The following is a 25,312-nucleotide window of genomic DNA, read 5'->3' as shown; positions in this document are numbered from 1 at the left end:
GCTTACTGGGCAGAACTATGCAGTGGAGTGACGCAGAAAACTGTACGAAGAACAATGTTTTTAACGGGCCCACAATTTCGAAGTTTAAGGAGGACAAAATACACAGTAATGTATGCATATAGTAAAGAGCTGTAAGTTTCAGGTAGATGTTACCTGAACAGAGGTGAGACAGAGAATACCCAACCCGTCTCACCTTTAGATTCCTGACCAAGATAGACCGACAAGGTACAAACTCAAGTTATGTGACCATGTCAGAGAGTTTATTAGGCTTAACCAAGATGTACAAAGTTAATACTTAACAATGGTAATAGATATTCAGTAACACACAACACCCGTTCTTGTTTCTGTGCTTGCTGCCGCACGGACTTCTCTCCTTCTTCATCCCTTGCTGTGTTTTTTTGACTATATTCTAGCTTCTCCTTTTAAGTACCAACGATCTTCTGTTGACCCCTCTCTAAGTGTGCTGACGATGTCCTGTAACACCCTTTCTTTTATCCTTCTTGTGGTGCAAGGATGTTACCATATTAGTTTTGAATTGTTCCAAGTGTCCTAATTGGTCCAGGTTGACATCATTGTTTGACACTAGTTAGTTAATGGTTGAATCTACACACAGTACAGATGTTTCCCGATTCTTTCTATTTTAGCAAGGATCCTAAAGGTTACATTCTTGCTGATACCAGACATTTTTTTCTTTAATTCTGCCTTTATCTCATCTCTCTCCATGCAAGGAGTGCTGGTGACTCTCCCATTGTTCTCACAAAAAGGTTTAAACAATGTATAGCCTTGAAAGCCTTTGACCTCGTCAGCAGACGTGGTCTCTTCAGACTACTAGAAAAGATCGGATGTCCACCAAAGCTACTAAGTATCATCACCTCATTCCATGACAATATGAAAGGCACAATTCAACATGGTGGCTCCTCATCAGAGCCCTTTCCTATCCTGAGTGGTGTGAAACAGGGCTGTGTTCTCGCACCCACACTTTTTGGGATTTTCTTCTCCCTGCTGCTTTCACATGCGTTCAAATCCTCTGAAGAAGGAATTTTCCTCCACACAAGATCAGGGGGCAGGTTGTTCAACCTTGCCCGTCTAAGAGCGAAGTCCAAAGTACGGAAAGTCCTCATCAGAGAACTCCTCTTTGCTGACGATGCTGCTTTAACATCTCACACTGAAGAATGCCTGCAGAGTCTCATCGACAGGTTTGCGTCTGCCTGCAATGAATTTGGCCTAACCATCAGCCTCAAGAAAACGAACATCATGGGGCAGGATGTCAGAAATGCTCCATCCATCAATATTGGCGACCACGCTCTGGAAGTGGTTCAAGAGTTCACCTACCTAGGCTCAACTATCACCAGTAACCTGTCTCTAGATGCAGAAATCAACAAGCGCATGGGTAAGGCTTCCACTGCTATGTCCAGACTGGCCAAGAGAGTGTGGGAAAATGGCGCACTGACACGGAACACAAAAGTCCGAGTGTATCAGGCCTGTGTCCTCAGTACCTTGCTCTACGGCAGCGAGACCTGGACAACGTATGCCAGCCAAGAGCGACGTCTCAATTCATTCCATCTTCGCTGCCTTCGGAGAATACTTGGCATCAGGTGGCAGGACTATATCTCCAACACAGAAGTCCTTGAAGCGGCCAACACCCCCAGCTTATACACACTACTGAGTCAGCGGCGCTTGAGATGGCTTGGCCATGTGAGCCGCATGGAAGATGGCAGGATCCCCAAAGACACATTGTACAGCGAGCTCGCCACTGGTATCAGACCCACCGGCCGTCCATGTCTCCGTTATAAAGACGTCTGCAAACGCGACATGAAATCGTGTGACATTGATCACAAGTCGTGGGAGTCAGTTGCCAGCATTCGCCAGAGCTGGCGGGCAGCCATAAAGACAGGGCTAAATTGTGGCGAGTCGAAGAGACTTAGTAGTTGGCAGGAAAAAAGACAGAGGCGCAAGGGGAGAGCCAACTGTGCAACAGCCCCAACAAACAAATTTCTCTGCAGCACCTGTGGAAGAGCCTGTCACTCCAGAATTGGCCTTTATAGCCACTCCAGGCGCTGCTTCACAAACCACTGACCACCTCCAGGCGCGTATCCATTGTCTCTCGAGATAAGGAGGCCCAAAAGAAAAGAGCCTTGAAAACACATTTCATAATAAAGCAAGCAACAGATCAAACAGACTTCAATATATTGATGTACAAAGCATATCATTAATCCTATTATTTTAGCTGTCCTTATTTGTCACAAACGTAACATATGTCACAGTCCATCGCGCCCACTTTGTGGATTCCCCTCCAGCTACATGACTTGCCTTTTTTTTTCCTATGGCTACGTGCATCTTCCACACTGACACATCTCTCAACATGACATTTTAACATAGTTCAGAGAAGATGACCGTCATGCTTCACAATCCAACCTTAACATTGCAGTTCTTGCATAAATGTAAGCCATGAAAATACTCTAAACTTTATGCAGCTGTGAGCAGTGTTCAGGTGATACAGAAAATCTGGTGCGTTGGGCAGAGACAATCAGTTAATCTATCAAAGTCTCTTGAAGTTATGCTCCTATCTATACTACTTACAACACAACTATTCTTATGCTATTGAAAAGCTTGGATAGATGGCTCTGGATTGTGTTATCTAAGTAGGTGGTTGTTCTCCTTCCAGCAATGTGGATTGAGGGGAGATCTGATGCAGGTGTAGGTAAGTTAGACAAGGATAACCCGTTCCCATTAGTTGATGGTACAAGGACTAGGAGACACAGATTGATGGTTTTGGGAATGAGATGCCGGGAAATGTGAGGAAGCACCTTTTGCTTTACCTGCTCCATTGCAACTGCAATGTCTGTCCACAAGTGTGGTGGAAGCAGAGACAATCAATGATTTCAATAGGAAATTGGAGAAACACTTGAAGGAAACAAACTTGCTCCAGGGTGACGCCAATCAAGCGGGAGAATGAATCTGATTGGATGATAAGAATATTTTATCAATTTCAATTCTGTCAAAGCTTTGACATTTTTTTCGTTTGTAAAATACTGCAACATAAAGTAAACCTGCAATTTAAGGTTGAATTGGCCAAGAATCGAACCCAGGTCAACTGCTTGGAAGGCAGCTATGCTCACCACTATACCACCATCGCTTACTATACTGCGCTGGTCCAGCGCTTTGATTAATAGAATGCTGTACAATGGTTTCAACTTGCACCTGAGCAACACGATTATGTTCACAGAAACACAATACTGTGAATGCTGGAAATCTGAAATAAAATCAGAAAGTGCTGCAAATATTCTGATCAATGGTCACTCACCTGAAACGTTAACTCTGCTTCTCTCTCCACAGATGCTGCCAGACCTGCTGAGTATTTCCAGCATTTCTTATTATTATTTCAGATTTCCAGCATCTGCAGTATTTTGCTTTTATTTTAGAGTTTAGTAGCGAACTGATCCTTTTTGCTTACTGGGCAGAACTATGCAGTGGAGTGACGCAGAAAACTGTACGAAGAACAATGTTTTTAACGGGCCCACAATTTCGAAGTTTAAGGAGGACAAAATACACAGCAATGTATGCATATAGTAAAGAGCTGTAAGTTTCAGGTAGATGTTACCTGAACAGAGGTGAGACAGAGAATACCCAACCCGTCTCACCTTTAGATTCCTGACCAAGATAGACCGACAAGGTACAAACTCAAGTTATGTGACCATGTCAGAGAGTTTATTAGGCTTAACCAAGATGTACAAAGTTAATACTTAACAATGGTAATAGATATTCAGTAACACACAACACCCGTTCTTGTTTCTGTGCTTGCTGCCGCACGGACTTCTCTCCTTCTTCATCCCTTGCTGTGTTTTTTGACTGTATTCTATCTTCTCCTTTTAAGTACCAACGATCTTCTGTTGACCCCTCTCTAAGTGTGCTGACGATGTCCTGTAACACCCTTTCTTTTATCCTTCTTGTGGTGCAAGGATGTTACCATATTAGTTTTGAATTGTTCCAAGTGTCCTAATTGGTCCAGGTTGACATCATTGTTTGACACTAGTTAGTTAATGGTTGAATCTACACACAGTACAGATGTTTCCCGATTCTTTCTATTTTAGCAAGGATCCTAAAGGTTACATTCTTGCTGATCCCAGACATTTTTTTCTTTAATTCTGCCTTTATCTCATCTCTCTCCATGCAAGGAGTGCTGGTGACTCTCCCATTGTTCTCACAAAAAGGTTTAAACAAAGTATAGCCTTGAAAACACATTTCATAATAAAGCAAGCAACAGATCAAACAGACTTCAATATATTGATGTACAAAGCATATCATTAATCCTATTATTTTAGCTGTCCTTATTTGTCACAAACGTAAAATATGTCACGGTCCATCGCGCCCACTTTGTGGATTCTCCTCCAGCTACATGACTTGCCTTTTTTTTTCCTATGGCTACGTGCATCTTCCACACTGGCACATCTCTCAACATGACATTTTAACATAGTTCAGAGAAGATGACCGTCATGCTTCACAATCCAACCTTAACATTGCAGTTCTTGCATAAATGTAAGCCATGAAAATACTCTAAACTTTATACAGCTGTGAGCAGTGTTCAGGTGATACAGAAAATCTGGTGCGTTGGGCAGAGACAATCAGTTAATCTATCAAAGTCTCTTGAAGTTATGCTGCCATCTATACTACTTACAACACAACTATTCTTATGCTATTGAAAAGCTTGGATAGATGGCTCTGGATTGTGTTATCTAAGTAGGTGGTTGTTCTCCTTCCAGCAATGTGGATTGAGGGGAGATCTGATGCAGGTGTAGGTAAGTTAGACAAGGATAACCCGTTCCCATTAGTTGATGGTACAAGGACTAGGAGACACAGATTGATGGTTTTGGGAAAGAGATGCCGGGAAATGTGAGGAAGCACCTTTTGCTTTACCTGCGACATTGCAACTGCAATGTCTGTCCACAAGTGTGGTGGAAGCAGAGACAATCAATGATTTCAATAATAAATTGGAGAAACACTTGAAGGAAACAAACTTGCTCCAGGGTGACGCCAATCAAGCGGGAGAATGAATCTGATTGGATGATAAGAATATTTTATCAATTTCAACTCTGTCAAAGCTTTGACATTTTTTTCGTTTGTAAAATACTGCAACATGAAGTAAACCTGCAATTTAAGGTTGCGATGGCCAGAAATCGAACCCAGGTCAACTGCTTGGAAGGCAGCTATGCTCACCACTACACCACCATCGCTTACTGTACTGCACTGGTCCAGCGTTTTGATTAATAGAATGCTGTACAATGGTTTCAACTTGCACCTGAGCAACACGATGATGTGAACAGAAACAAAATACTGTGAATGCTGGAAATCTGAATTAAAATCAGAAAGTGCTGCAAATATTCTGATCAATGGTCACTCACCTGAAACGTTAACTCTGCTTCTCTCTCCACAGATGCTGCCAGACCTGCTGAGTATTTCCAGCATTTCTTATTATTATTTCAGATTTCCAGCATCTGCAGTCTTTTGCTTTTATTTTACAGTTTAGTAGCGAACTGATCCTTTTTGCTTACTGGGCAGAACTATGCAGTGGAGTGACGCAGAAAACTGTACGAAGAACAATGTTTTTAACGGGCCCACAATTTCGAAGTTTAAGGAGGACAAAATACACAGCAATGTATGCATATACTAAAGAGCTGTAAGTTTCAGGTAGATGTTACCTGAACAGAGGTGAGACAGAGAATACCCAACCCGTCTCACCTTTAGATTCCTGACCAAGATAGACCGACAAGGTACAAACTCAAGTTATGTGACCATGTCAGAGAGTTTATTAGGCTTAACCAAGATGTACAAAGTTAATACTTAACAATGGTAATAGATATTCAGTAACACACAACACCCGTTCTTGTTTCTGTGCTTGCTGCCGCACGGACTTCTCTCCTTCTTCATCCCTTGCTGTGTTTTTTTGACTATATTCTATCTTCTCCTTTTAAGTACCAACGATCTTCTGTTGACCCCTCTCTAAGTGTGCTGACGATGTCCTGTAACACCCTTTCTTTTATCCTTCTTGTGGTGCAAGGATGTTACCATATTAGTTTTGAATTGTTCCAAGTGTCCTAATTGGTCCAGGTTGACATCATTGTTTGACACTAGTTAGTTAATGGTTGAATCTACACACAGTACAGATGTTTCCCGATTCTTTCTATTTTAGCAAGGATCCTAAAGGTTACATTCTTGCTGATACCAGACATTTTTTTCTTTAATTCTGCCTTTATCTCATCTCTCTCCATGCAAGGAGTGCTGGTGACTCTCCCATTGTTCTCACAAAAAGGTTTAAACAAAGTATAGCCTTGAAAACACATTTCATAATAAAGCAAGCAACAGATCAAACAGACTTCAATATATTGATGTACAAAGCATATCATTAATCCTATTATTTTAGCTGTCCTTATTTGTCACAAACGTAAAATATGTCACGGTCCATCGCGCCCACTTTGTGGATTCTCCTCCAGCTACATGACTTGCCTTTTTTTTTCCTATGGCTACGTGCATCTTCCACACTGACACATCTCTCAACATGACATTTTAACATAGTTCAGAGAAGATGACCGTCATGCTTCACAATCCAACCTTAACATTGCAGTTCTTGCATAAATGTAAGCCATGAAAATACTCTAAACTTTATACAGCTGTGAGCAGTGTTCAGGTGATACAGAAAATCTGGTGCGTTGGGCAGAGACAATCAGTTAATCTATCAAAGTCTCTTGAAGTTATGCTCCTATCTATACTACTTACAACACAACTATTCTTATGCTATTGAAAAGCTTGGATAGATGGCTCTGGATTGTGTTATCTAAGTAGGTGGTTGTTCTCCTTCCAGCAATGTGGATTGAGGGGAGATCTGATGCAGGTGTAGATAAGTTAGACAAGGATAACCCATTCCCATTAGTTGATGGTACAAGGACTAGGAGACACAGATTGATGGTTTTGGGAAAGAGATGCCGGGAAATGTGAGGAAGCACTTTTTGCTTTACCTGCGACATTGCAACTGCAATGTCTGTCCACAAGTGTGGTGGAAACAGAGACAATCAATGATTTCAATAGGAAATTGGAGAAACACTTGAAGGAAACAAACTTGCTCCAGGGTGACGCCAATCAAGCGGGAGAATGAATCTGATTGGATGATAAGAATATTTTATCAATTTCAACTCTGTCAAAGCTTTGACATTTTTTTCGTTTGTAAAGTACTGCAACATGAAGTAAACCTGCAATTTAAGGTTGCGATGGCCGGAAATCGAACCCAGGTCAACTGCTTGGAAGGCAGCTATGCTCACCACTATACCACCATCGCTTACTGTACTGCGCTGGTCCAGCGTTTTGATTAATAGAATGCTGTACAATGGTTTCAACTTGCACCTGAGCAACACGATGATGTGAACAGAAACAAAATACTGTGAATGCTGGAAATCTGAATTAAAATCAGAAAGTGCTGCAAATATTCTGATCAATGGTCACTCACCTGAAACGTTAACTCTGCTTCTCTCTCCACAGATGCTGCCAGACCTGCTGAGTATTTCCAGCATTTCTTATTATTATTTCAGATTTCCAGCATCTGCAGTCTTTTGCTTTTATTTTACAGTTTAGTAGCGAACTGATCCTTTTTGCTTACTGGGCAGAACTATGCAGTGGAGTGACGCAGAAAACTGTACGAAGAACAATGTTTTTAACGGGCCCACAATTTCGAAGTTTAAGGAGGACAAAATACACAGCAATGTATGCATATACTAAAGAGCTGTAAGTTTCAGGTAGATGTTACCTGAACAGAGGTGAGACAGAGAATACCCAACCCGTCTCACCTTTAGATTCCTGACCAAGATAGACCGACAAGGTACAAACTCAAGTTATGTGACCATGTCAGAGAGTTTATTAGGCTTAACCAAGATGTACAAAGTTAATACTTAACAATGGTAATAGATATTCAGTAACACACAACACCCGTTCTTGTTTCTGTGCTTGCTGCCGCACGGACTTCTCTCCTTCTTCATCCCTTGCTGTGTTTTTTTGACTATATTCTATCTTCTCCTTTTAAGTACCAACGATCTTCTGTTGACCCCTCTCTAAGTGTGCTGATGATGTCCTGTAACACCCTTTCTTTTATCCTTCTTGTGGTGCAAGGATGTTACCATATTAGTTTTGAATTGTTCCAAGTGTCCTAATTGGTCCAGGTTGACATCATTGTTTGACACTAGTTAGTTAATGGTTGAATCTACACACAGTACAGATGTTTCCCGATTCTTTCTATTTTAGCAAGGATCCTGAAGGTTACATTCTTGCTGATCCCAGACATTTTTTTCTTTAATTCTGCCTTTATCTCATCTCTCTCCATGCAAGGAGTGCTGGTGACTCTCCCATTGTTCTCACAAAAAGGTTTAAACAAAGTATAGCCTTGAGAACACATTTCATAATAAAGCAAGCAACAGATCAAACAGACTTCAATATATTGATGTACAAAGCATATCATTAATCCTATTATTTTAGCTGTCCTTATTTGTCACAAACGTAAAATATGTCACGGTCCATCGCGCCCACTTTGTGGATTCTCCTCCAGCTACATGACTTGCCTTTTTTTTTCCTATGGCTACGTGCATCTTCCACACTGACACATCTCTCAACATGATATTTTAACATAGTTCAGAGAAGATGACCGTCATGCTTCACAATCCAACCTTAACATTGCAGTTCTTGCATAAATGTAAGCCATGAAAATACTCTAAACTTTATACAGCTGTGAGCAGTGTTCAGGTGATACAGAAAATCTGGTGCGTTGGGCAGAGACAATCAGTTAATCTATCAAAGTCTCTTGAAGTTATGCTCCTATCTATACTACTTACAACACAACTATTCTTATGCTATTGAAAAGCTTCGATAGATGGCTCTGGATTGTGTTATCCAAGTAGGTGGTTGTTCTCCTTCCAGCAATGTGGATTGAGGGGAGATCTGATGCAGGTGTAGGTAAGTTAGACAAGGATAACCCGTTCCCATTAGTTGATGGTACAAGGACTAGGAGACACAGATTGATGGTTTTGGGAAAGAGATGCCGGGAAATGTGAGGAAGCACTTTTTGCTTTACCTGCTACATTGCAACTGCAATGTCTGTCCACAAGTGTGGTGGAAGCAGAGACAATCAATGATTTCAATAGGAAATTGGAGAAACACTTGAAGGAAGCAAACTTGCTCCAGGGTGACGCCAATCAAGCGGCAGAATGAATCTGATTGGATGATAAGAATATTTTATCAATTTCAATTCTGTCAAAGCTTTGACATTTTTTTCGTTTGTAAAATACTGCAACATAAAGTAAACCTTCAATTTAAGGTTGCGATGGCCGGGAATTGAACCCAGGTCAACTGCTTGGAAGGCAGCTATGCTCACCACTATACCACCATCGCTTACTGTACTGTGCTGGTCCAGCGTTTTGATTAATAGAATGCTGTACAATGGTTTCAACTTGCACCTGAGCAACACGATTATGTTAACAGAAACACAATACTGTGAATGCTGGAAATCTGAATTAAAATCAGAAAGTGCTGCAAATATTCTGATCAATGGTCACTCACCTGAAACGTTAACTCTGCTTCTCTCTCCACAGATGCTGCCAGACCTGCTGAGTATTACCAGCATTTCTTATTATTTCAGATTTCCAGCATCTGCAGTATTTTGCTTTTATTTTAGAGTTTAGTAGCGAACTGATCCTTTTTGCTTACTGGGCAGAACTATGCAGTGGAGTGACACAGAAAACTGTACGAAGAACAATGTTTTTAACGGGCCCACAATTTCGAAGTTTAAGGAGGACAAAATACACAGCAATGTATGCATATAGTAAAGAGCTGTAAGTTTCAGGTAGATGTTACCTGAACAGAGGTGAGACAGAGAATACCCAACCCGTCTCACCTTTAGATTCCTGACCAAGATAGACCGACAAGGTACAAACTCAAGTTATGTGACCATGTCAGAGAGTTTATTAGGCTTAACCAAGATGTACAAAGTTAATACTTAACAATGGTAATAGATATTCAGTAACACACAACACCCGTTCTTGTTTCTGTGCCTGCTGCCGCACGGACTTCTCTCCTTCTTCATCCCTTGCTGTGTTTTTTTGACTATATTCTATCTTCTCCTTTTAAGTACCAACGATCTTCTGTTGACCCCTCTCTAAGTGTGCTGACGATGTCCTGTAACACCCTTTCTTTTATCCTTCTTGTGGTGCAAGGATGTTACCATATTAGTTTTGAATTGTTCCAAGTGTCCTAATTGGTCCAGGTTGACATCATTGTTTGACACTAGTTAGTTAATGGTTGAATCTACACACAGTACAGATGTTTCCCGATTCTTTCTATTTTAGCAAGGATCCTAAAGGTTACATTCTTGCTGATCCCAGACATTTTTTCTTTAATTCTGCCTTTATCTCATCTCTCTCCATGCAAGGAGTGCTGGTGACTCTCCCATTGTTCTCACAAAAAGGTTTAAACAAAGTATAGCCTTGAAAACACGTTTCATAATAAAGCAAGCAACAGATCAAACAGACTTCAATATATTGATGTACAAAGCATATCATTAATCCTATTATTTTAGCTGTCCTTATTTGTCACAAACGTAAAATATGTCACGGTCCATCGCGCCCACTTTGTGGATTCTCCTCCAGCTACAAGACTTGCCTTTTTTTTTCCTATGGCTACGTGCATCTTCCACACTGACACATCTCTCAACATGACATTTTAACATAGTTCAGAGAAGACGACCGTCATGCTTCACAATCCAACCTTAACATTGCAGTTCTTGCATAAATGTAAGCCATGAAAATACTCTAAACTTTATACAGCTGTGAGCAGTGTTCAGGTGATACAGAAAATCTGGTGCGTTGGGCAGAGACAATCAGTTAATCTATCAAAGTCTCTTGAAGTTATGCTCCTATCTATACTACTTACAACACAACTATTCTTATGCTGTTGAAAAGCTTGGATAGATGGCTCTGGATTGTCTTATCTAAGTCGGTGGTTGTTCTCCTTCCAGCAATGTGGATTGAGGGGAGATCTGATGCAGGTGTAGGTAAGTTAGACAAGGATAACCCGTTCCCATTAGTTGATGGTACAAGGACTAGGAGACACAGATTGATGGTTTTGGGAAAGAGATGCCGGGAAATGTGAGGAAGCACTTTTTGCTTTACCTGCTACATTGCAACTGCAATGTCTGTCCACAAGTGTGGTGGAAGCAGAGACAATCAATGATTTCAATAGGAAATTGGAGAAACACTTGAAGGAAACAAACTTGCTCCAGGGTGACGCCAATCAAGCGGCAGAATGAATCTGATTGGATGATAAGAATATTTTATCAATTTCAATTCTGTCAAAGCTTTGACATTTTTTTCGTTTGTAAAATACTGCAACATAAAGTAAACCTGCAATTTAAGGTTGCGATGGCCGGGAATTGAACCCAGGTCAACTGCTTGGAAGGCAGCTATGCTCACCACTATACCACCATTGCTTACTGTACTGTGCTGGTCCAGCGTTTTGATTAATAGAATGCTGTACAATGGTTTCAACTTGCACCTGAGCAACACGATTATGTTAACAGAAACACAATACTGTGAATGCTGGAAATCTGAATTAAAATCAGAAAGTGCTGCAAATATTCTGATCAATGGTCACTCACCTGAAACGTTAACTCTGCTTCTCTCTCCACAGATGCTGCCAGACCTGCTGAGTATTACCAGCATTTCTTATTATTTCAGATTTCCAGCATCTGCAGTATTTTGCTTTTATTTTAGAGTTTAGTAGCGAACTGATCCTTTTTGCTTACTGGGCAGAACTATGCAGTGGAGTGACACAGAAAACTGTACGAAGAACAATGTTTTTAACGGGCCCACAATTTCGAAGTTTAAGGAGGACAAAATACACAGCAATGTATGCATATAGTAAAGAGCTGTAAGTTTCAGGTAGATGTTACCTGAACAGAGGTGAGACAGAGAATACCCAACCCGTCTCACCTTTAGATTCCTGACCAAGATAGACCGACAAGGTACAAACTCAAGTTATGTGACCATGTCAGAGAGTTTATTAGGCTTAACCAAGATGTACAAAGTTAATACTTAACAATGGTAATAGATATTCAGTAACACACAACACCCGTTCTTGTTTCTGTGCCTGCTGCCGCACGGACTTCTCTCCTTCTTCATCCCTTGCTGTGTTTTTTTGACTATATTCTATCTTCTCCTTTTAAGTACCAACGATCTTCTGTTGACCCCTCTCTAAGTGTGCTGACGATGTCCTGTAACACCCTTTCTTTTATCCTTCTTGTGGTGCAAGGATGTTACCATATTAGTTTTGAATTGTTCCAAGTGTCCTAATTGGTCCAGGTTGACATCATTGTTTGACACTAGTTAGTTAATGGTTGAATCTACACACAGTACAGATGTTTCCCGATTCTTTCTATTTTAGCAAGGATCCTAAAGGTTACATTCTTGCTGATCCCAGACATTTTTTCTTTAATTCTGCCTTTATCTCATCTCTCTCCATGCAAGGAGTGCTGGTGACTCTCCCATTGTTCTCACAAAAAGGTTTAAACAAAGTATAGCCTTGAAAACACGTTTCATAATAAAGCAAGCAACAGATCAAACAGACTTCAATATATTGATGTACAAAGCATATCATTAATCCTATTATTTTAGCTGTCCTTATTTGTCACAAACGTAAAATATGTCACGGTCCATCGCGCCCACTTTGTGGATTCTCCTCCAGCTACAAGACTTGCCTTTTTTTTTCCTATGGCTACGTGCATCTTCCACACTGACACATCTCTCAACATGACATTTTAACATAGTTCAGAGAAGACGACCGTCATGCTTCACAATCCAACCTTAACATTGCAGTTCTTGCATAAATGTAAGCCATGAAAATACTCTAAACTTTATACAGCTGTGAGCAGTGTTCAGGTGATACAGAAAATCTGGTGCGTTGGGCAGAGACAATCAGTTAATCTATCAAAGTCTCTTGAAGTTATGCTCCTATCTATACTACTTACAACACAACTATTCTTATGCTATTGAAAAGCTTCGATAGATGGCTCTGGATTGTGTTATCCAAGTAGGTGGTTGTTCTCCTTCCAGCAATGTGGATTGAGGGGAGATCTGATGCAGGTGTAGGTAAGTTAGACAAGGATAACCCGTTCCCATTAGTTGATGGTACAAGGACTAGGAGACACAGATTGATGGTTTTGGGAAAGAGATGCCGGGAAATGTGAGGAAGCACTTTTTGCTTTACCTGCTACATTGCAACTGCAATGTCTGTCCACAAGTGTGGTGGAAGCAGAGACAATCAATGATTTCAATAGGAAATTGGAGAAACACTTGAAGGAAGCAAACTTGCTCCAGGGTGACGCCAATCAAGCGGCAGAATGAATCTGATTGGATGATAAGAATATTTTATCAATTTCAATTCTGTCAAAGCTTTGACATTTTTTTCGTTTGTAAAATACTGCAACATAAAGTAAACCTGCAATTTAAGGTTGCGATGGCCGGGATTGAACCCAGGTCAACTGCTTGGAAGGCAGCTATGCTCACCACTATACCACCATCGCTTACTGTACTGTGCTAGTCCAGCGTTTTGATTAATAGAATGCTGTACAATGGTTTCAACTTGCACCTGAGCAACACGATTATGTTCACAGAAACACAATACTGTGAATGCTGGAAATCTGAATTAAAATCAGAAAGTGCTGCAAATATTCTGATCAATGGTCACTCACCTGAAACGTTAACTCTGCTTCTCTCTCCACAGATGCTGCCAGACCTGCTGAGTATTACCAGCATTTCTTATTATTTCAGATTTCCAGCATCTGCAGTATTTTGCTTTTATTTTACAGTTTAGTAGCGAACTGATCCTTTTTGCTTACTGGGCAGAACTATGCAGTGGAGTGACACAGAAAACTGTACGAAGAACAATGTTTTTAACGGGCCCACAATTTCGAAGTTTAAGGAGGACAAAATACACAGCAATGTATGCATATAGTAAAGAGCTGTAAGTTTCAGGTAGATGTTACCTGAGCAGAGGTGAGACAGAGAATACCCAACCCGTCTCACCTTTAGATTCCTGACCAAGATAGACCGACAAGGTACAAACTCAAGTTATGTGACCATGTCAGAGAGTTTATTAGGCTTAACCAAGATGTACAAAGTTAATACTTAACAATGGTAATAGATATTCAGTAACACACAACACCCGTTCTTGTTTCTGTGCTTGCTGCCGCACGGACTTCTCTCCTTCTTCATCCCTTGCTGTGTTTTTTTGACTATATTCTATCTTCTCCTTTTAAGTACCAACGATCTTCTGTTGACCCCTCTCTAAGTGTGCTGACGATGTCCTGTAACACCCTTTCTTTTATCCTTCTTGTGGTGCAAGGATGTTACCATATTAGTTTTGAATTGTTCCAAGTGTCCTAATTGGTCCAGGTTGACATCATTGTTTGACACTAGTTAGTTAATGGTTGAATCTACACACAGTACAGATGTTTCCCGATTCTTTCTATTTTAGCAAGGATCCTAAAGGTTACATTCTTGCTGATCCCAGACATTTTTTTCTTTAATTCTGCCTTTATCTCATCTCTCTCCATGCAAGGAGTGCTGGTGACTCTCCCATTGTTCTCACAAAAAGGTTTAAACAAAGTATAGCCTTGAAAACACGTTTCATAATAAAGCAAGCAACAGATCAAACAGACTTCAATATATTGATGTACAAAGCATATCATTAATCCTATTATTTTAGCTGTCCTTATTTGTCACAAACGTAAAATATGTCACGGTCCATCGCGCCCACTTTGTGGATTCTCCTCCAGCTACAAGACATGCCTTTTTTTTTCCTATGGCTACGTGCATCTTCCACACTGACACATCTCTCAACATGACATTTTAACATAGTTCAGAGAAGACGACCGTCATGCTTCACAATCCAACCTTAACATTGCAGTTCTTGCATAAATGTAAGCCATGAAAATACTCTAAACTTTATACAGCTGTGAGCAGTGTTCAGGTGATACAGAAAATCTGGTGCGTTGGGCAGAGACAATCAGTTAATCTATCAAAGTCTCTTGAAGTTATGCTCCTATCTATACTACTTACAACACAACTATTCTTATGCTATTGAAAAGCTTGGATAGATGGCTCTGGATTGTGTTATTTGAGTAGGTGGTTGTTCTCCTTCCAGCAATGTGGATTGAGGGGAGATCTGATGCAGGTGTAGGTAAGTTAGACAAGGATAACCCGTTCCCATTAGTTGATGGTACAAGGACTAGGAGACACAGATTGATGGTTTTGGGAAAGAGATGCCGGGAAATGTGAGGAAGCACTTTTTGCTTTACCTGCTGCATTGCAACTGCAATGTCTGTCCACAAGTGTGGTGGAAGCAGAGACAATCAATGATTTCAATAGGAAATTGGAGAAACACTTGAAGGAAACAAACTTGCTCCAGGGTGACGCCAATCAAGTGGGAGAATGAATCTGATTGGATGATAAGAATATTTTATCAATTTCAATTCTGTCAAAGCTTTGAAATTTTTTTCGTTTGTAAAATACTGCAACATAAAGGAAAGCTGCAACTTCAGGCTGCGATAGCCTGGAATGAAACCCAGGTCAACTGCTTGGAAGGCAGCTATGCTCACCACTATACCACCATCGCTTACTGTACTGTGCTGGTCCAGCGTTTTGATTAATAGAATGCTGTACAATGGTTTCAACTTGCACCTGAGCAACACGATTATGTTAACAGAAACACAATACTGTGAATGCTGGAAATCTGAAATAAAATCAGAAAGTGCTGCAAATATTCTGATCAATGGTCACTCACCTGAAACGTTAACTCTGCTTCTCTCTCCACAGATGCTGCCAGACCTGCTGAGTATTTCCAGCATTTCTTATTATTATTTCAGATTTCCAGCATCTGCAGTATTTTGCTTTTATTTTAGAGTTCAGTAGCGAACTGATCCTTTTGGCTTACTGGGCAGAACTATGCAGTGGAGTGACGCAGAAAACTGTACGAAGAACAATGTTTTTAACGGGCCCACAATTTCGAAGTTTAAGGAGGACAAAATACACAGCAATGTATGCATATAGTAAAGAGCTGTAAGTTTCAGGTAGATGTTACCTGAAAAGAGGTGAGACAGAGAATACCCAACCCGTCTCACCTTTAGATTCCTGACCAAGATAGACCGACAAGGTACAAACTCAAGTTATGTGACCATGTCAGAGAGTTTATTAGGCTTAACCAAGATGTACAAAGTTAATACTTAACAATGGTAATAGATATTCAGTAACACACAACACCCGTTCTTGTTTCTGTGCTTGCTGCCGCACGGACTTCTCTCCTTCTTCATCCCTTGCTGTGTTTTTTGACTATATTCTATCTTCTCCTTTTAAGTACCAACGATCTTCTGTTGACCCCTCTCTAAGTGTGCTGACGATGTCCTGTAACACCCTTTCTTTTATCCTTCTTGTGGTGCAAGGATGTTACCATATTAGTTTTGAATTGTTCCAAGTGTCCTAATTGGTCCAGGTTGACATCATTGTTTGACACTAGTTAGTTAATGGTTGAATCTACACACAGTACAGATGTTTCCCGATTCTTTCTATTTTAGCAAGGATCCTAAAGGTTACATTCTTGCTGATCCCAGACATTTTTTTCTTTAATTCTGCCTTTATCTCATCTCTCTCCATGCAAGGAGTGCTGGTGACTCTCCCATTGTTCTCACAAAAAGGTTTAAACAAAGTATAGCCTTGAAAACACATTTCATAATAAAGCAAGCAACAGATCAAACAGACTTCAATATATTGATGTACAAAGCATATCATTAATCCTATTATTCTAGCTGTCCTTATTTGTCACAAACGTAAAATATGTCATGGTCCATCGCGCCCACTTTGTGGATTCTCCTCCAGCTGCATGACTTGCCTTTTTTTTTCCTATGGCTACGTGCATCTTCCACACTGACACATCTCTCAACATGACATTTTAACATAGTTCAGAGAAGATGACCGTCATGCTTCACAATCCAACCTTAACATTGCAGTTCTTGCATAAATGTAAGCCATGAAAATACTCTAAACTTTATACAGCTGTGAGCAGTGTTCAGGTGATACAGAAAATCTGGTGCGTTGGGCAGAGACAATCAGTTAATCTATCAAAGTCTCTTGAAGCTATGCTCCTATCTATACTACTTACAACACAACTATTCTTATGCTATTGAAAAGCTTGGATAGATGGCTCTGGATTGTGTTATCTAAGTAGGTGGTTGTTCTCCTTCCAGCAATGTGGATTGAGGGGAGATCTGATGCAGGTGTAGGTAAGTTAGACAAGGATAACCCGTTCCCATTAGTTGATGGTACAAGGACTAGGAGACACAGATTGATGGTTTTGGGAAAGAGATGCCGGGAAATGTGAGGAAGCACTTTTTGCTTTACCTGCTACATTGCAACTGCAATGTCTGTCCACAAGTGTGGTGGAAGCAGAGACAATCAATGATTTCAATAGGAAATTGGAGAAACCCTTGAAGGAAACAAACTTGCTCCAGGGTGACGCCAATCAAGCGGGAGAATGAATCTGATTGGATGATAAGAATATTTTATCAACTTCAATTCTGTCAAAGCTTTGACATTTTTTTCGTTTGTAAAATACTGCAACATGAAGTAAACCTTCAATTTAAGTTTGCGATGGCCGGGAATCGAACCGAGGTCAACTGCTTGGAAGGCAGCTATGCTCACCACTATACCACCATCGCTTACGGTACTGTGCTGGTCCAGCGTTTTGATTAATAGAATACTGTACAATGGTTTCAACTTGCACCTGAGCAACACGATTATGTTAACAGAAACACAATACTGTTAATGCTGGAAATCTGAAATAAAATCAGGTTGTGCTGCAAATATTCTGATCAATGGTCACTCACCTGAAACGTTAACTCTGCTTCTCTCTCCACAGATGCTGCCAGACCTGCTGAGTATTTCCAGCATTTCTTATTATTATTTCAGATTTCCAGCATCTGCAGTATTATGCTTTTATTTTAGAGTTTAGTAGCGAACTTATCCTTTTTGCTTACTGGGCAGAACTATGCAGTGGAGTGACGCAGAAAACTGTACGAAGAACAATGTTTTTAACGGGCCCACAATTTCGAAGTTTAAGGAGGACAAAATACACAGCAATGTATGCATATAGTAAAGAGCTGTAAGTTTCAGGTAGATGTTACCTGAACAGAGGTGATACAGAGAATACCCAACCCGTCTCACCTTTAGATTCCTGACCAAGATAGACCGACAAGGTACAAACTCAAGTTATGTGACCATGTCAGAGAGTTTATTAGGCTTAACCAAGATGTACAAAGTTAATACTTAACAATGGTAATAGATATTCAGTAACACACAACACCCGTTCTTGTTTCTGTGCCTGCTGCCGCACGGACTTCTCTCCTTCTTCATCCCTTGCTGTGTTTTTTTGACTATATTCTATCTTCTCCTTTTAAGTACCAACGATCTTCTGTTGACCCCTCTCTAAGTGTGCTGACGATGTCCTGTAACACCCTTTCTTTTATCCTTCTTGTGGTGCAAGGATGTTACCATATTAGTTTTGAATTGTTCCAAGTGTCCTAATTGGTCCAGGTTGACATCATTGTTTGACACTAGTTAGTTAATGGTTGAATCTACACACAGTACAGATGTTTCCCGACTCTTTCTATTTTAGCAAGGATCCTAAAGGTGACATTCTTGCTGATCCCAGACATTTTTTTCTTTAATTCTGCCTTTATCTCATCTCTCTCCATGCAAGGAGTGCTGGTGACTCTCCCATTGTTCTCACAAAAAGGTTTAAACAAAGTATAGCCTAGAAAACACATTTCATAATAAAGCAAGCAACAGATCAAACAGACTTCAATATATTGATGTACAAAGCATATCATTAATCCTATTATTTTAGCTGTCCTTATTTGTCACAAACGTAAAATATGTCACGGTCCATCGCGCACACTTTGTGGATTCTCCTCCAGCTACATGACTTGCCTTTTTTTTCCTATGGCTACGTGCATCTTCCACTCTGACACATCTCTCAACATGGCATTTTAACATAGTTCAGAGAAGATGACCGTCATGCTTCACAATCCAACCTTAACATTGCAGTTCTTGCATAAATGTAAGCCATGAAAATACTCTAACCTTTATACAGCTGTGAGCAGTGTTCAGGTGATACAGAAAATCTGGTGCGTTGGGCAGAGACAATCAGTTAATCTATCAAAGTCTTTTGAAGTTATGCTCCTATCTATACTACTTACAACACAACTATTCTTATGCTATTGAAAAGCTTGGATAGATGGCTCTGGATTGTGTTATCTAAGTAGGTGGTTGTTCTCCTTCCAGCAATGTGGATTGAGGGGAGATCTGATGCAGGTGTAGGTAAGTTAGACAAGGATAACCCGTTCCCATTAGTTGATGGTACAAGGACTAGGAGACACAGATTGATGGTTTTGGGAAAGAGATGCCGGGAAATGTGAGGAAGCACTTTTTGCTTTACCTGCTGCATTGCAACTGCAATGTCTGTCCACAAGTGTGGTGGAAGCAGAGACAATCAATGATTTCAATAGGAAATTGGGGAAACACTTGAAGGAAACAAACTTGCTCCAGGGTGACGCCAATCAAGTGGGAGAATGAATCTGATTGGATGATAAGAATATTTTATCAATTTCAATTCTGTCAAAGCTTTGACATTTTTTTCGTTTGTAAAATACTGCAACATGAAGGAAAGCTGCAACTTCAGGCTGCGATAGCCTGAAATCGAACCCAGGTCAACTGCTTGGAAGGCAGCTATGCTCACCACTATATCACCATCGCTTACTGTACTGTGCTGGTCCAGCGTTTTGATTAATAGAATGCTGTACAATGGTTTCAACTTGCACCTGAGCAACACGATTATGTTAACAGAAACACAATACTGTGAATGCTGGAAATCTGAAATAAAATCAGAAAGTGCTGCAAATATTCTCATCAATGGTCACTCACCTGAAACGTTAACTCTGCTTCTCTCTCCACAGATGCTGCCAGACCTGCTGAGTATTTCCAGCATTTCTTATTATTATTTCAGATTTCCAGCATCTGCAGTATTTTGCTTTTATTTTAGAGTTCAGTAGCGAACTGATCCTTTTTGCTTACTGGGCAGAACTATGCAGTGGAGTGACGCAGAAAACTGTACGAAGAACAATGTTTTTAACGGGCCCACAATTTCGAAGTTTAAGGAGGACAAAATACACAGCAATGTATGCATATAGTAAAGAGCTGTAAGTTTCAGGTAGATGTTACCTGAACAGAGGTGAGACAGAGAATACCCAACCCGTCTCACCTTTAGATTCCTGACCAAGATAGACCGACAAGGTACAAACTCAAGTTATGTGACCATGTCAGAGAGTTTATTAGGCTTAACCAAGATGTACAAAGTTAATACTTAACAATGGTAATAGATATTCAGTAACACACAACACCCGTTCTTGTTTCTGTGCTTGCTGCCGCACGGAGTTCTCTCCTTCTTCATCCCTTGCTGTGTTTTTTGACTATATTCTATCTTCTCCTTTTAAGTACCAACGATCTTCTGTTGACCCCTCTCTAAGTGTGCTGACGATGTCCTGTAACACCCTTTCTTTTATCCTTCTTGTGGTGCAAGGATGTTACCATATTAGTTTTGAATTGTTCCAAGTGTCCTAATTGGTCCAGGTTGACATCATTGTTTGACACTAGTTAGTTAATGGTTGAATCTACACACAGTACAGATGTTTCCCGATTCTTTCTATTTTAGCAAGGATCCTAAAGGTTACATTCTTGCTGATCCCAGACATTTTTTTCTTTAATTCTGCCTTTATCTCATCTCTCTCCATGCAAGGAGTGCTGGTGACTCTCCCATTGTTCTCACAAAAAGGTTTAAACAAAGTATAGCCTTGAAAACACATTTCATAATAAAGCAAGCAACAGATCAAACAGACTTCAATATATTGATGTACAAAGCATATCATTAATCCTATTATTTTAGCTGTCCTTATTTGTCACAAACGTAAAATATGTCACAGTCCATCGCGCCCACTTTGTGGATTCTCCTCCAGCTGCATGACTTGCCTTTTTTTTTCCTATGGCTACGTGCATCTTCCACACTGACACATCTCTCAACATGACATTTTAACATAGTTCAGAGGACATGACCGTCATGCTTCACAATCCAACCTTAACATTGCAGTTCTTGCATAAATGTAAGCCATGAAAATACTCTAAACTTTACACAGCTGTGAGCAGTGTTCAGGTGATACAGAAAATCTGGTGCGTTGGGCAGAGACAATCAGTTAATCTATCAAAGTCTCTTGAAGCTATGCTCCTATCTATACTACTTACAACACAACTATTCTTATGCTATTGAAAAGCTTGGATAGATGGCTCTGGATTGTGTTATCTAAGTAGGTGGTTGTTCTCCTTCCAGCAATGTGGATTGAGGGGAGATCTGATGCAGGTGTAGGTAAGTTAGACAAGGATAACCCGTTCCCATTAGTTGATGGTACAAGGACTAGGAGACACAGATTGATGGTTTTGGGAAAGAGATGCCGGGAAATGTGAGGAAGCACTTTTTGCTTTACCTGCTACATTGCAACTGCAATGTCTGTCCACAAGTGTGGTGGAAGCAGAGACAATCAATGATTTCAATAGGAAATTGGAGAAACCCTTGAAGGAAACAAACTTGCTCCAGGGTGACGCCAATCAAGCGGGAGAATGAATCTGATTGGATGATAAGAATATTTTATCAACTTCAATTCTGTCAAAGCTTTGACATTTTTTTCGTTTGTAAAATACTGCAACATAAAGTAAACCTTCAGTTTAAGTTTGCGATGGCCGGGAATCGAACCCAGGTCAATTGCTTGGAAGGCAGCTATGCTCACCACTATACCACCATCGCTTACTGCACTGCGTTGGTCCAGCGTTTTGATTAATAGAATACTGTACAATGGTTTCAACTTGCACCTGAGCAACACGATTATGTTAACAGAAACACAATACTGTTAATGCTGGAAATCTGAAATAAAATCAGGTTGTGCTGCAAATATTCTGATCAATGGTCACTCACCTGAAACGTTAACTCTGCTTCTCTCTCCACAGATGCTGCCAGACCTGCTGAGTATTTCCAGCATTTCTTATTATTATTTCAGATTTCCAGCATCTGCAGTATTATGCTTTTATTTTAGAGTTTAGTAGCGAACTTATCCTTTTTGCTTACTGGGCAGAACTATGCAGTGGAGTGACGCAGAAAACTGTACGAAGAACAATGTTTTTAACGGGCCCACAATTTCGAAGTTTAAGGAGGACAAAATACACAGCAATGTATGCATATAGTAAAGAGCTGTAAGTTTCAGGTAGATGTTACCTGAACAGAGGTGATACAGAGAATACCCAACCCGTCTCACCTTTAGATTCCTGACCAAGATAGACGGACAAGGTACAAACTCAAGTTATGTGACCATGTCAGTGAGTTTATTAGGCTTAACCAAGATGTACAAAGTTAATACTTAACAATGGTAATAGATATTCAGTAACACACAACACCCGTTCTTGTTTCTGTGCTTGCTGCCGCACGGAGTTCTCTCCTTCTTCATCCCTTGCTGTGTTTTTTGGACTATATTCTATCTTCTCCTTTTAAGTACCAACGATCTTCTGTTGACCCCTCTCTAAGTGTGCTGACGATGTCCTGTAACACCCTTTCTTTTATCCTTCTTGTGGTGCAAGGATGTTACCATATTAGTTTTGAATTGTTCCAAGTGTCCTAATTTGTCCAGGTTGACATCATTGTTTGACACTAGTTAGTTAATGGTTGAATCTACACACAGTACAGATGTTTCCCGACTCTTTCTATTTTAGCAAGGATCCTAAAGGTGACATTCTTGCTGATCCCAGACATTTTTTTCTTTAATTCTGCCTTTATCTCATCTCTCTCCATGCAAGGAGTGCTGGTGACTCTCCCATTGTTCTCACAAAAAGGTTTAAACAAAGTATAGCCTAGAAAACACATTTCATAATAAAGCAAGCAACAGATCAAACAGACTTCAATATATTGATGTACAAAGCATATCATTAATCCTATTATTTTAGCTGTCCTTATTTGTCACAAACGTAAAATATGTCACGGTCCATCGCGCCCACTTTGTGGATTCTCCTCCAGCTACATGACTTGCCTTTTTTTTTCCTATGGCTACGTGCATCTTCCACTCTGACACATCTCTCAACATGGCATTTTAACATAGTTCAGAGAAGATGACCGTCATGCTTCACAATCCAACCTTAACATTGCAGTTCTTGCATAAATGTAAGCCATGAAAATACTCTAACCTTTATACAGCTGTGAGCAGTGTTCAGGTGATACAGAAAATCTGGTGCGTTGGGCAGAGACAATCAGTTAATCTATCAAAGTCATTTGAAGTTATGCTCCTATCTATACTACTTACAACACAACTATTCTTATGCTATTGAAAAGCTTGGATAGATGGCTCTGGATTGTGTTATCTAAGTAGGTGGTTGTTCTCCTTCCAGCAATGTGGATTGAGGGGAGATCTGATGCAGGTGTAGGTAAGTTAGACAAGGATAACCCGTTCCCATTAGTTGATGGTACAAGGACTAGGAGACACAGATTGATGGTTTTGGGAAAGAGATGCCGGGAAATGTGAGGAAGCACTTTTTGCTTTACCTGCTGCATTGCAACTGCAATGTCTGTCCACAAGTGTGGTGGAAGCAGAGACAATCAATGATTTCAATAGGAAATTGGAGAAACACTTGAAGGAAACAAACTTGCTCCAGGGTGACGCCAATCAAGTGGGAGAATGAATCTGATTGGATGATAAGAATATTTTATCAATTTCAATTCTGTCAAAGCTTTGACATTTTTTTCGTTTGTAAAATACTGCAACATGAAGGAAAGCTGCAACTTCAGGCTGCGATAGCCTGAAATCGAACCCAGGTCAACTGCTTGGAAGGCAGCTATGCTCACCACTATATCACCATCGCTTACTGTACTGTGCTGGTCCAGCGTTTTGATTAATAGAATGCTGTACAATGGTTTCAACTTGCACCTGAGCAACACGATTATGTTAACAGAAACACAATACTGTGAATGCTGGAAATCTGAAATAAAATCAGAAAGTGCTGCAAATATTCTCATCAATGGTCACTCACCTGAAACGTTAACTCTGCTTCTCTCTCCACAGATGCTGCCAGACCTGCTGAGTATTTCCAGCATTTCTTATTATTATTTCAGATTTCCAGCATCTGCAGTATTTTGCTTTTATTTTAGAGTTCAGTAGCGAACTGATCCTTTTTGCTTACTGGGCAGAACTATGCAGTGGAGTGACGCAGAAAACTGTACGAAGAACAATGTTTTTAACGGGCCCACAATTTCGAAGTTTAAGGAGGACAAAATACACAGCAATGTATGCATATAGTAAAGAGCTGTAAGTTTCAGGTAGATGTTACCTGAACAGAGGTGAGACAGAGAATACCCAACCCGTCTCACCTTTAGATTCCTGACCAAGATAGACCGACAAGGTACAAACTCAAGTTATGTGACCAAGTCAGAGAGTTTATTAGGCTTAACCAAGATGTACAAAGTTAATACTTAACAATGGTAATAGATATTCAGTAACACACAACACCCGTTCTTGTTTCTGTGCTTGCTGCCGCACGGAGTTCTCTCCTTCTTCATCCCTTGCTGTGTTTTTTGACTATATTCTATCTTCTCCTTTTAAGTACCAACGATCTTCTGTTGACCCCTCTCTAAGTGTGCTGACGATGTCCTGTAACACCCTTTCTTTTATCCTTCTTGTGGTGCAAGGATGTTACCATATTAGTTTTGAATTGTTCCAAGTGTCCTAATTGGTCCAGGTTGACATCATTGTTTGACACTAGTTAGTTAATGGTTGAATCTACACACAGTACAGATGTTTCCCGATTCTTTCTATTTTAGCAAGGATCCTAAAGGTTACATTCTTGCTGATCCCAGACATTTTTTTCTTTAATTCTGCCTTTATCTCATCTCTCTCCATGCAAGGAGTGCTGGTGACTCTCCCATTGTTCTCACAAAAAGGTTTAAACAAAGTATAGCCTTGAAAACACATTTCATAATAAAGCAAGCAACAGATCAAACAGACTTCAATATATTGATGTACAAAGCATATCATTAATCCTATTATTTTAGCTGTCCTTATTTGTCACAAACGTAAAATATGTCACAGTCCATCGCG

General features: G+C 40.3%; 7 non-coding genes across 7 annotated transcripts; all 7 read right to left on the bottom strand.

Annotated features, from left to right (window-relative positions):
• Positions 1 to 5,159: 5,159 nt before the first annotated feature.
• On the bottom strand, positions 5,160 to 5,231 carry trnag-ucc (transfer RNA glycine (anticodon UCC)). Its single transcript has one exon. It is a non-coding gene; the product is annotated as a tRNA-Gly (tRNA).
• Positions 5,232 to 7,255: 2,024 nt separating this feature from the next.
• On the bottom strand, positions 7,256 to 7,327 carry trnag-ucc (transfer RNA glycine (anticodon UCC)). Its single transcript has one exon. It is a non-coding gene; the product is annotated as a tRNA-Gly (tRNA).
• A 2,024-nt stretch (positions 7,328 to 9,351) lies between these two features.
• Positions 9,352 to 9,423, bottom strand: trnag-ucc (transfer RNA glycine (anticodon UCC)). The gene has a single exon. It is a non-coding gene; the product is annotated as a tRNA-Gly (tRNA).
• Positions 9,424 to 11,443: 2,020 nt separating this feature from the next.
• trnag-ucc (transfer RNA glycine (anticodon UCC)) lies at positions 11,444 to 11,515 on the bottom strand. Its single transcript has one exon. It is a non-coding gene; the product is annotated as a tRNA-Gly (tRNA).
• A 2,020-nt stretch (positions 11,516 to 13,535) lies between these two features.
• On the bottom strand, positions 13,536 to 13,606 carry trnag-ucc (transfer RNA glycine (anticodon UCC)). The gene has a single exon. It is a non-coding gene; the product is annotated as a tRNA-Gly (tRNA).
• Positions 13,607 to 17,722: 4,116 nt separating this feature from the next.
• On the bottom strand, positions 17,723 to 17,794 carry trnag-ucc (transfer RNA glycine (anticodon UCC)). Its single transcript has one exon. It is a non-coding gene; the product is annotated as a tRNA-Gly (tRNA).
• A 4,118-nt stretch (positions 17,795 to 21,912) lies between these two features.
• trnag-ucc (transfer RNA glycine (anticodon UCC)) lies at positions 21,913 to 21,984 on the bottom strand. Its single transcript has one exon. It is a non-coding gene; the product is annotated as a tRNA-Gly (tRNA).
• Between the last annotated feature and the right edge of the window lie 3,328 nt (positions 21,985 to 25,312).

This window comes from Heterodontus francisci, chromosome 45, assembly GCF_036365525.1.
Source record: "Heterodontus francisci isolate sHetFra1 chromosome 45, sHetFra1.hap1, whole genome shotgun sequence".
NCBI lineage: Eukaryota > Metazoa > Chordata > Chondrichthyes > Heterodontiformes > Heterodontidae > Heterodontus > Heterodontus francisci.
This window is presented reverse-complemented; position numbering and strand designations above follow the sequence as displayed.